This window comes from Myotis nattereri (assembly GCF_964212035.1).
Source record: "Myotis nattereri genome assembly, chromosome: 15".
Classification (NCBI taxonomy): Eukaryota; Metazoa; Chordata; class Mammalia; order Chiroptera; family Vespertilionidae; genus Myotis; species Myotis nattereri.
The window spans coordinates 24,389,749-24,403,027 of record NC_138090.1 but is presented as its reverse complement, the minus strand read 5'-3'; positions in this window follow the sequence as shown (position 1 = coordinate 24,403,027).

The window sequence follows — 13,279 nt, the reverse complement described above, 5'->3', positions numbered from 1 at the left end:
AAATTTGTGCACTTTGGGGGGGAGGGGGTCCCTCAGCCCGGCCTATGCCCTCTTGCAGTCTGGGACCCCTCGGAGGATGTCCACCTGCTGGCTTAGGCTCACTCCCTGGGAGATCGGGCCCAAGCTGGCAGTCAGGCATCCCTCTGGCAGCCCAGCAGCCCTCAGGGGATGTCCACTTGCCAGCGGGGAGTAGGCCTAAGCTGCAGTCGGACATCCTTAATGCTGCTGAGGAGGCGGAAGAGGCTCCCACAACCACTGCTGTACTGGCAGCCATCAGCCTGGCTTGTGGCTGAGCAGAGCGCCCCCATGTGAGAGCGCACTGACCACCAGGGGGCAGCTCCTGCATTGAGCATCTGCCCCCTGGTTGTCAGTGTGTGTCAGTGACCAGTCATTCCCAGTCGTTCTGCTGTTGGGGTCAATTTGCATATTACCCTTTTATTATATAGGATAGAGGCCTGGTGCATGGGTGGGGGCCAGCTGGTTTGCCCTGAAGGGTGTCCCGGATCAGGGTGGGGGTCCTGCTGGGGTGCCTGGCCAGCCTGGGTGAGGGGCTGATGGCGTTTGCAGGCTGGCCAAGCCCCCCCCCACCCCAGTGGGGACCCTCACCCCATGGAGGTTTGGCCAGCCTGAGTGAGGGGCTGATGGCTGTTTTCAGGCTGGCCACACCCCTTTTAGGGTGGGGGGGTCCCCACTGGGGTGCCTGGCCAGTCTGGGTGAGGGGCTGAGGGCCGTTTTCAGGCTGGCCAAGCCCCCTGGCGACGGAAGCTCCCAGCCTCTCCTTTCTTTCTTTTTTTTTTTATTCTGGGATTTATTTACCTTCTATAATTGAAACTTTGTAACCTTGAGAGGAGCTCAGAGCCGGCCAGGGTGGGTGGGAGGGAAGCCTCCTGCTCGCTCCAGCTCCATGGCCACAGCCGGCTGAAAGCAGGTATCTGGGGTTTATTTACCTTCTATAATTGAAACTTTGTTGCTTTGAGTGGAGCTCAGAGCCGAGAAGCTTGGCTTCCTCCATCATTGGGACAACCAAGCCTCCTGCTTGCTCCAGCTCTGTGGCTGCCGGCCGCCATCTTGGTTGGGTTAATTTGCATATAATCACTCTGATTGGCTGGTGGGCATGGCTTAAGGCATAGTGGATGTACAGTCAATTTGCATGTTTATTTTTTATTAGTGTAGATTTTTAAAAAATATGTTTTTATTGATTTCAGACAGGAAGGGAGAAGGAGAGATAATAACATCAATGTTTAGAGAGTCATTGATCTGCTGCCTCAAACAGGTCCCACATTGGGGATGGAGCCCACAACCCGGGTATGTGCCCTGACCGGGTATTGAACCTGACCTCCTAGTGCATAGGTTGACACTCAACTACTGAGCCACACCAGCCGGACTCCTTTTATTATTTTAAACCAACAACAAAATAATAAATAAGGCACTAAAAATAGGCAAGTGAACTTTGAGAGTTTAATGTCACAATTGAATTCACGTATTTCTTGAGGGAAAAAGTAAGTTGAGAAGAGGGAGTCTGAGACTTTATTAAATGCTACACTTTTTAATACTATTTTAATTTCTTTGTATTCATGTAAATGAAGATAATTCCAATAAAACATGATATTTTGGAAGTAGAAGTGCTTTTTAAAACATACTTGTTTTATTTCTCATAGTGATTCTTATTAATGTAACTTTTTAATTGTTCAAGAATGTTCCCTGTCAGAGTTACTTGGGATATATTCCTAGAACAACCATGACTTGAAGCACTGTAGTAATTCATGTGAGTTTCTCTTCTGCTAAAGATGCTTTCTAAAAGCATAATAAAACACTGAAAAAAGTCCCATAACTCTGTATACAAAAGAAATGGGAAGGAAATAAAACAGAACAATGGATGTAAAAAATGGAGACAGAATAAAATGGGGATGGAGAAGAGAAGGCAGAAGTAGTGAGGAAAGAAAAAAGAAAGGAAGGAAGAAAGAAATGGATGGAAAGAAGGAAAAAATAAGGCTCTTGCTTTGGCTCTTGATCTAATCCTGGCCTTTCCCATCCTCACTTCACCCAGCACCCCTCACATACACACCCCCCACATACACACCCCCAGCACATCTGCAAATACACGTACACACACACAAAACCACATACATACACTACTTTTACAGTTTCCTCAGCCCCATATCTTGCACAGGATGTAGGAACTGGTAACATCTTGATGATCTAAGCCAGTGGTTGGCAAACTGCAGCTCACGAGCCACATGCGGCTCTTTGGCCCCTTGAGTGTGGCTCTTCCTAAGCCTTAGGAGTACCCTAATTAAGTTAATAACAATGTACCTACCTATATAGTTTAAGTTTGAAAAATTTGGCTCTCAAAAGAAATTTCAATCGTTGTACTGTTGATATTTGGCTCTGTTGACTAATGAGTTTGCCGACCACTGATCTAAGCTATTCCTTTCAAGAACACAAAAGTATGGCCATAAATACAATTTTTTTTATTATTTATGGATTCTCAGAATGGAATCATTTTCAAAAATAGTTCCATGAAAGGTTAATACTTAAGTTGCTTTCAATATTCAGTAATCTATTATATTTCTTTCTGGTTTTTTAAAAAAATGTATTTTTATTGATTTCAGAGGAAAGGAGAGGGAGAGAGAGAAACATCAATAATGAGAGAGAATCACCTCCCACACAACACCCACCAGGGATGGAGCCCGCAACCCGGGCACATGCTTGGACTGGGAATTGAACCCTGACCTCCTATTTCATGGGTTGATGCTCAACCACTGAGTAACAGTGGCTGAGCATGTGCTTTTTATTTTAACAAATAAAATGTACTTGTTGAGTGGATGGATGGATGGTATATAGAACAGAAATTCTAAATCATTATACAGTATAACCACAACCATAATTTGCTTTTCATGCTATCTCCTGCACACCTACCTAACTCCCTCATCCCCATGCCATCCCTGCCCCCTTGGAAATGTAGCTTAGAAGTCAAAATGTTATCTTGGGGAAATATTTTCATGGTTTCCAAGAAAAACAGCATATAATATTCTAGATTGGGGCTGTCACATGTAACTATGTGACTGTCTCTGTGCACACACACCAATCCCATAGGCAGCTATATGTATAATCCTCGCATTCACTGATATATACAGAAAATTTTTGAGGTTTGGATTATACCTTCTGCCTCCTCAGTAGAATGGTATTATATTCCTGGATGAGCTGTCAAACATCTTGATAACACTGTTTAAAATCCACAGATGGGCATACTGGTATGTTTCAATGTAACCTGAGCAATAGAAAGGCCCATTCTGGCCAGTGGTATGCTGCTTATCTGCGGCTTCCTCCTTGGTTGCCAGTGTTTCTGAAATGCCAGTGCTACAGGCAAAGCACTCTGCTTAGGACGTCAGCCTGCCTTTGAGCAAACACTGCCAACTGCCAGCCTGGAGAATGAAGGCCTCTTAGATCTGGCTCAGGGGTGGAAGCCAGTTAGGAAGTCCCCGACAGATACAACAAACTTGCAAAGAGCTGTTCCCAAAACACCACCTGACCTATTTGAAAATGTGAGCCAGTATTGAGAGATGCCTTTTATGGAGGAACATAGTCAGGTACTCTCATTCTTTCTAAATCCCATTTTTCATTGTAAATAGAATAGTACTGTTTTTTTTATATTTAGCAGAAAAAATACATAACAAGAATGTAAAATTTTGTCATTTCTTTTCTCATTTCAATTTGTATTACATTAATAGTATGGGGATATATTCATGTTGTGAAAGATTAAAACATCCAAAATTACATAATTTAAAACATGAATGATCCCTTTCCCTACTCCTTGCTAAGAGTCCTTCATATCAGTTTTGCATGGATTTACATACATATATGAACACTTTTTTAACACAAAAGGGATCAGATTCTACTATTGATCCTATGGTTTGCTTTCTTTACTTCAGCATCACATCCTAGAGATCATCCTATATCTGAATACACAGCTTTACCTCCTTTTTCAAAAGAATTTATTTTTAGAGTAGTTTTAGGTTTACAACAAAATTTAGAAGGACTCGCAGATTTCCCATACATCTCCTGTCCCCCACAGCTGCAAGGCCTCCCCAATAATCAATATCACTAACCAGAACAGTACATTTTTTACCAAAGATGAACCTACACTGACACATCATAATCACCCAATATCCATAGTTTACCCTAGAACTTGCTCTTGGTGTTGTACATTCTATGAGTTTGAGAAAAAATGGAAATGACATATATCCACCATTATAAAATCATACAGAGTATTTTCACTGCCCTAAAAATCTCTGAGTTCTGACTATTCACTTCTTCCTCATCTTCCACCCTGCAACCACTGATCTTTCACTGTCTGCATAGCTTTGCCTTTTTCGGAATACCATATAGTTAAAATCACACAGTACGTAGCCTTTTCAGATTTGCTTCTTTCATTTAGTGATCTTCATTTAAGCTTCCACCATGTCTTTTCATGGCTTGATAGCTCATTTGTTTTTAGTGAATAGTATTCTATTGTCTGGATGTATCACATTTTATCTATTTGCCTACTAGAGGGCATCTTTGTTGCTTTCAAGTTTGAGCAATTATGAATAAACCTGATTTAAACATCCCTGTGCAGTTTTCTGTGTAGATTTAAATTTTCAACTCCTTTGGGTAAATACGAAGGCATACAGTTCCTGGATCATATGGTAAAAATATGTCCAATTTTGTAAAAAGCCACCAACCTGTCTTCCAAAATGGCTGTATAATTTTGCGTCCCCAAAAGATGTGGAGCATCCTTTCATGCTTATTTGCCATCTGTATGTATTCTTTGGTGAGATGTCTGCTAAGGTCTTTGGCCCATTTTTAAATTGGGCTGTTTGATTCCTATTGTTGAGTTTTAAGAGTTCTGTGTATATTTTGGAAAATAGTCCTTTATCAGAATGTCTTCTGCAAATATTTCCTCCCAGTCTGTGACTTATCTTCTAATTCTCTTGATATTGTTTATCTTCACCAAGCAGAAGTTTTTAATTTTAATGAAGTACAGTTTGTCAATTATTTATTTCATGGACAGTGTCTTGTGTGTTGTTTCTAAAAAGGCATCACCATACCTGTATACTTTTTGTCCTTTTTTCCATATGTATATCTAGTTGTTCTCACACCATTTGTTGAAAAGACTGTCTTCACATCACACTGCATTTGCTTCTTTGTCAATGATTAGTTGACTATATTTATGGAGGTTTATTTCCAGGCTCTTTACTCTGTTCCATTTATCTATTTGTCTATTATTTCTACCAATACCACACTGTTTTTAAATACTGTCACTTTATAGTACATCTTGAAGTCTAATTATGCTAGTCCTTCAACTTTGTCTTCTCTTTCAATAATGAATTGGCTATTCTCGGTGTTATGCCTCTACATATAAACTTTGGAATCAGTTTGTCAATATTCACAAAATAACTTGCTCAGATTTTGATTGGGATTCATTGAATCTATTTATCAAATTGAGAAGAACTGACATCTTGACAATACTGAGTATTCCTATCCAAGAACACAAAATATCTCCCCACTTATTTTGTTACTCTTTTATTTCTTTCATCAGAGTTTTATAGTTTTCCTCATATAGATCTTCTACATATTTTGTTAGACTGATATCTAAGTATTTCATTGAGGAGTGCTAATGTAAATGGTATTTTTAATTTAGAACTATATTTGTTCATTATTGGTATAAAGAAAAGCATTAGACTTTCATACATTAACCTTGCATCATGCAACCTTGCACTGGCCAGGACTTTCCTACTATCTTGATCCAGTCTCTCGAATCTGTTAAACAAAGACACCAAATTACGCATAATCCATCCACCTTTACACAGGTACTTTTAGTTTCGTATACTCCCCCCTGGTCTTTGTCCATATATATAGTTTCATATTGTTGTACTTAAAATGTACTTAAAATGTTGCCTTCTTTTCTACTTAATATCCCTTAAACATTTTTCTATGTAATCTTCATAATTATCACTTTAATAGCTATATAGTTGTACATGAAGGTGATGTAGTATCATTTGCTGAACTACACCCCAATTTTTCACTATTACAGACAAGTGGAAATAAACATTTTCAAACTTATACTTTCTTTTCTTTTGATAGATTACTTCCTTAGGCTATATACCTGGGAATGAAATTATAGGTGAAAAGATAAGAATAGTTTTAAGGCCCTAACCAGTTTGGCTCAGTGGATAGAGCGTCAGCCTGCGGACTGAAGGGTCCCAGGTTCGATTCCGGTCAAGGGCATGTACCTTGGCTGCGGGCACATACCCAGTAGGGAGTGTGCAGGAGGCAGCTGATCGATGTTTCTAACACTCTATCCCTCTCCCTTCCTCTCTGTAAAAAAAATAAATAAAATATTTTTTTAAAAAAAGAATAGTTTTAAGGTTCTAGTGCAGTGATGGTGAACCTATGACACGTGTTTCAGAGGTGACACACGAACTCATTTTTTTGGTTGATTTTTCTTTGTTAAATGGCATTTAAATATATAAAATAAATATCAAAAATATAAGTCTTGGTTTTACTATGGTAGCAAATATCAAAAATTTTCTATATGTGACACGGCACCAGAGTTAAGGTTTTTCAAAATGCTGACACGCCGAGCTCAAAAGGTTCGCCATCACTGTTCTAGTGCATATTGTATTTCCAAAGGATTTTGCCTATGCATGACAGGGGAAGGCGCCCCAACTCCCCAATCGGCCCTGCTCTGAGCCCAACCAGGGGCTGCACCTAGGGATTGGGCCTGCCCTCTGCCACCTGGGAGCAGGCCTAAGCCAGCAGGTCGTTATCTCCCGAGGGGTCCCAGACTGCAAGAGGGCACAGGCTGGGCTGAGAGACCCCCCCTCCCCGAGTGCACAAATTTTTGTGCACCGGGCCTCTAGTATATATATAAAAGCCTAAGCAACCCTCCTACCGTTCAACCATCCAACTGGTAGCTATGACGTGCACTGACCACCAGGGGGGCAGACACTCTGACCAGTAGCTATGACGCACACTGACCACCAGGGGGCTGATGCTCAACGCAGGAGCTGCTAAGCTGCAATGACTTGGCAGCTCCAGTTGTCAGGTGACGTATGCGGAACCAGAGAAGAGGGAGCCCAATTCTGGAGTGCATCAGCCGAGAACTGCCCTCTTGCAATCTGAGACCCCTCAGGGGATGTCAGAGTGTCAGTTTCGGCCCAATCCCTGCAGGCCAGGCCAAGGGACCTCACCTGTGCACGAATTCATCCACCGGACCTCTAGTTTTATTATAATTTAATCAACACTGGGCATTATCATTTTGCTTTATTAATAAGTGCAAAATGTTACCTTATTTTAATGGTGGTTTAGTTTTGATTTCTGTAAGGAATAAACAGATTGAATATTTTCTTAAACAGGATTGCCTTTCCCTCTTCTATAAATTGGTAAATATCTCATAAATCAAATAGTGTTTATTCCTTATATTTGAATGAGGTTTTTAATACTGTTAAGTATTCATTAAAACCCATCTCATAATAAATGCAAATCTTTTACCCCAATCTGTTGGGTACTCTTTTTTAAAATTTTTAAATTTTATTTTGTTTAAAGTATTACAAATAGTAGTACATATGTCTTCTTTTTTTCCCCATTTACCTTCCCCCAGCCTCCCCTCCCCACCCCAGCACATGACCTCACCCCCCTCCCCAGTGTCCTGCATCCATTGGTTATACTTATATGCTTGCACACAAGTCCTTTGGTTGATCTCCTACCTCTCAACCCTCCCCAGCCTTCCCGCTGTAATTTGACAGCCTATTCAATGCTTCTTTGCCTCTGTATCTATTTTTGTTCATCAGTTTATAATGTTCTTTATTATCCATAAATGAGTGAGATCATGTGGTATTTTTCTTTCAGTGACTGGCTTATTTCACTTAGCATAATGCTCTCCAGTTCCATCCATGTTTTGCAAATTGTAAGAATTCCTTTTTATAGAAGCATAGCATTCCATTGTGTAGATGTACCACAGTTTTATAATCCACTAATCTGCTGATGAGCATTTAGGCTGTTCCCAAATCTTAGCTATGGTAAATTGTGCTGCTATGAACATAGGGGTGCATATATCATTTCTGATTGGTGTTTCTGTTTTCTTGGGATATATTCCTAGAAGTGGTACTACTGGGTCAAATGGCAGTTCCATTTTGAATTTTTTGAGGAGACGCCACACTGTTTTCCACACTGGCTGCACCAGTCTGCATTCCCACCAGCAGTGAAGGAGGGTTCCTTTTTGTCCGCATCATTTCCAGCACTTGTCGTTTGTTGATTTGTTGTTGATAGCCATTCTGACAGGTGTGAGATGGTATCTCATTGTTTTGATTTGCATCTCTGGATGTTTAGTGACTTTGAGCATCTATATATATAAAAGCCTAAGTGACTGTTACAACTGAATGACTGGAACAACCAGAATGACCAGTCGCTATGATGCGCACTGACCACCAGGGGGCAAATGCTCAACGCAGGAGCTGCCCCCAGTCCACTGGCCCCTAGGCTGGCAGGTCCCAATCCCGCATGTCAGGGCTGGGCCCCAGGCTGGGACAGGGAACCAGGGGTGGGTGGCAGCAGATGTGGGCAGCAAGGGAAGGAGGAGGGGGAGAGGCGGGGAGGGGAGGAGGCGGGGAACCTGATCGAGCCTGATCCCCAGCCACGCATGGGGAACCCACCTGTGCACAAATTTCATGCACCGGGCCTCTAGTGTTTTCATATGTCTCTGGGCTTCCTATATGTCCTCTTTTGAAAAGTGTCTATTTAGATCCTTTGCTCATTTTTTGATTGGATTATCTTCCTTTTGTTAAGTTGTTGTATGAGTTCTCTGTAAATTCTGGAGATTAAACCCTTATCGAAGATATCACTGGCAAATATGTTCTCCCATGCAGTGGGCTTTCTTGTGTTTTGTTGATGGTTTCTTTTGCTATGCAGAAGCTTTTTATTTTGATGTAGTCCCATTTGTTTATTTTCTCCTTAGTTTCCATTGCCCTAGGAGCTGTATCAGTAAAGATGGGTACCCTTCTTAACAATAAATTTGATATTTTTTAATTATCTAAAAGTTTTATATTTCATAGTGGTAAATCTAGCATACTTTTCTTTTGTGGTTTCTTTTTTCTCTTCAAAATTAAGAAAACCATTACTCGTTCAAATTCTTCCAATAAAAATTTTAACTTTTTAGATCATATGAAGTTGATTTTGCATAGGTCATCACATATGGGAAGATGCCCCTACCCCAACCCAGACACTCTGGAAATATATCCTCAAATATAGACCTGAACTCAGGCACTGCCACTCCTGAAAGGGGGAATAAAGTTTTGTAGTTTCAATACAGTTGCCACCAGCCACATGTAGCTGCTCAGCTCTTGGAATGTGGCTAGTCCAAATTGAGATGCACTTTTTAAAAAATAAATAAATAAATAAAACATACATCAGATTTTGAAGACCATGTATGAAAATAAAAATATAAAATATCTCACTAATAATTTTTAGTTATATTGGGTTAAATAAAATAGATACTAAAATAATTTCACTTTTTTTTTTTACTTTTTTAATAGCTACAGAAAAATTAAAGTTGCTTTTGTGGCTTGCATGCATGGCTTGTCTTGTGTTTCTATTGAACAAGTGCTGCTTTAACAGATATGCTCTCAGACATAGCTCTTGATAAGAAACAGAGCTGAGCCTGAAAGAAAATGGCAATTATTACAGCTCTCTTAAAGGAGAGAATACTTGCTTTACAGTTTAATGAGACTGAGAGGAAAGAAAAGTTTCATTATCTACTGCTGGCATCTTCTGTGTCAAGACTACTTTTGCTCATCTTTAAGCAAGATCCCCAATTTGATTCATTGTTAAAAACTCCTTCAGGTCCCAGAACAAGGGCACGGATACAACACTAAGATTAGCCCAACTTTTAGAACCATACATTTCCAGCCACTATCCTCAGCTAGTTTCTCAGAACACAAATAAGCCTGAAATTCGCTTTCCTGCTCCCCACACCTAAATTCCTCCCATTCTTCAGGGTCTTCCTAGAGTTCCCTCTAATTGCTCCACTCCTCACTGATTGTTCCACATGGCTGAGTTCCTACACACTTGGTATCTATAACACCATTTGGCAACTGTGCTTTTAGCTGATTATTTCAGGTGATACCAGAATCCAAATGGGGCATTTTGATGCCTTTCATAATTCTAAGACTTTTTTTTCTGTATCAAAGATTTCAGCATATGTGACTAATAATATACATACCATTCTTTGCCCTAAATTAACTAAAAATTTAAGTTAAAATGACAGTAATTTCATATTCCATCAATATTCTTCCAAAGTATTTTCACTCTAAGGATCTCATTTAAGCCCAAACAGGATTCAGATCTAACTTGCCAATTTCATGCCTCTCTGTTCCAGAAGGTGTGATAATCTAGGGACAAAGTGAGGGATTCCAATCATTGCTTCTCTACTATGTACACACCACAAGGAGTCTTGGCTCAATCACGGAACTGTCCAAATGAAGCTTTCCTTTTACAGCATTTGCCAAGCTGACATTATTCTATTGCATTTTATGCTGGTACTAACTTCTCATCACTTTGCAGGGGAAATCTGTATTTGTATGATAGTGATTAAATAACTAAGTGGACCTGTAGTAAATGAGTTATTTCTTTGCTACCATTATGTTTAATTTGCCATACATTATTCAGTCTGCTTTTTAGAATCATAAGTGGCCAATATTATTTTTTACCTCATCATCCCATTATCCATAATGAGAAAATATTTCTAAATGTAAGTATTTCTCTTTCTAAAGATGCCTGGTGAACACTCCTCTAGACATAAGAGAAATTTTTAACTATTTTTTTTCACAGCAGAAAGAAGATGCTAAAGGATGTCCACGTAGTCCTTGCAACAACTCCCAAGATTCAGGTTCCCTCCAGACTATAAATGGGCCCTTCGGGATCATCTTACTGAGGTGCTTATTATAGGAGACTAGAGACCCGATGCATGAAATTTGAGCAAGAGTAGGCCTTTGCAGCTGCAGCTGCCTGGATCCCTCCCTCACAGCCATGGTGGCTGCAGCCCCAGCTTCATCCTGGAAGGACATCCAGAAGGACGTCTGGTCTAATTAGCATATTATGCTTTTATTATTATAGATGTGAATGGGCTTCAGATTCACACCCAAAGTTCTCAAGAAGAAAGCGAATCTAGATCTAGCATAAAATTCTCTAGGGAATGTCAGTGGGTCTAATCAGACTCTGTTTGACTCCAAAGCTCTAATGACTTCTCCATGTGCTTTCCACTTTACAAAAGGCTTCCCAACGTATTATCCCATTTAATCCACTACAACCAGAAAGGTATTATCCATATTTTTCAGATGGGGAGATTAGTTTCAGTGATATTCAGTGATTTGCCTAAGGCCGCAGATGCAGTTAACAATAGAGCCAGATCCACGCCCAGGTCTTCTGAATTCAGATGCCAGGGGAAGAGAAGTTCAAGAAACAGTTCAAGAGAACAAAATTCCAACAGCTGCTTGGCCAGTGGCAATTTGGTGAGTTACCTCACCAAAATGAGTTGAACTAGATAATCACTCTAATTCCTTACTACCTTAATATTTTAAAAATTTAACATATCTAAATGTATAATTACTGCTTCATATCCATTCACTCTGATCCTTGTGCTGGACACTTAACACTTTACGAAGTTGGTGATTTCTTTGGGCTTCTGCTCCATTTTACTCCTATGTCCAACAGGATCCCAGGGCCTCTATTTGCCCCAACCCAGATTAACAAGTTCCATCCAGGTCAACAAATCCATTTATACCTAAGAATTTCTGGGTCTGTGTGGGAGAGAATAGGGGTGGTAAAGCCTTTCCTCTGCTTGTGAATTCCCAGAACCTTGTGATTAAAGGTTAAAGCCAAGTTCATCTTATTTCATAAATCAGATTTGAAATAGATTGAAAGTTGTTCAGTAATAATCTTAATTATTATTGACTTAATAAATGGAAGAGATGTCAGAAAATACTTGCAGAGTGGTAAGATATGCATTTGTTTGTTTTTTCTTTTGGAAAATAAGTTCAGAACATCAGAAACATGCATCAAATGAAATAGGATGGGTATCTGAGTACATCCACCTGTGTAGAAAAGTGAACGCTTAGGTGAAGATAAATGTCTGTCCTTGGTTGATTTGAACATGATAAATTTATATTTTACAGAGTTAAAAATATCTTTCTTCAGTTGTCTCCACAAAACTCTAACCAATAATTCATGGACTTGCTTCTCCCCGAAGAGAGATACTGTATCACCTTAGATACAAACCCATGAAAAATTTAGGTGGTAGTTAAAAACCAAATGCAACATTTTTCCTCTTTCTGTCTCTCCTTCCCCTCTCTCTTTTTCCAAGCTGAAGAGATGTTTTAGTAGCAAGTCTTAAATGCAGTATAAAAAAGAAACAAATTGCTTTGTAGCACTTAATCTACATCTGTTTGTTTTGTCATATTTTCTTCTGTAGCACTGGAGAAGCAAGCAGAAATAAAAATGTACTCAGGATTCTGAGTTGAGTTTAGATATCATTCCAGACAATAGAATTAGCATGAAAATTTTTAAACTGTATCCATAAAAATCAATGTAACCCAGAACTTAAGGGGACATCTTTTTTTGAATAATCATTTGGTATGGTCCTATGTCTCTAAGCAAAGCAGAATTCAATCTTCCTAAAATAGATAAATATATCTCATGTGCCTAAGGATGGAACATTGGTCTTCCTATTGCTTACTAGCAAATGTCTGTAAAGGCAATATGCTTTTTTTAAAAAAAAAAAGCTTATAGGACTTTCATTTCTAAGACATGGGTCCCAGGCCTGGCTACAAGTTTTACTAACTGGTTATATTATCTTAGGAATGTCACTCAACCGCTCTCGGCCTCATTTTCTTCATCTTCATTACAGAATTTTCATCACAAAAATTTTACTATAATCTTCATTACAGTAAAAGAAAGGCTTTTAAAAGCCCTATTTAATTAATAGAGCTAGGCATTGAACATCAATGGCTGATAACATCACACAAACACAAAGAAATATTAATATTATGAATTATTAAGAAAAAATAAACCTGAGTCTATAAAATCCTGAGATCTAACTACCAATCCATAGGAAACACAGGGGACAGTGGACCATACTAAAATACACCATATGGGATGCAATCAGCAAAATACAGACTATGGGAAATTCTAATCAGGTAGACAACCCCAATCTCTTTGACAATAATAGTAGGAAAAAATAGCA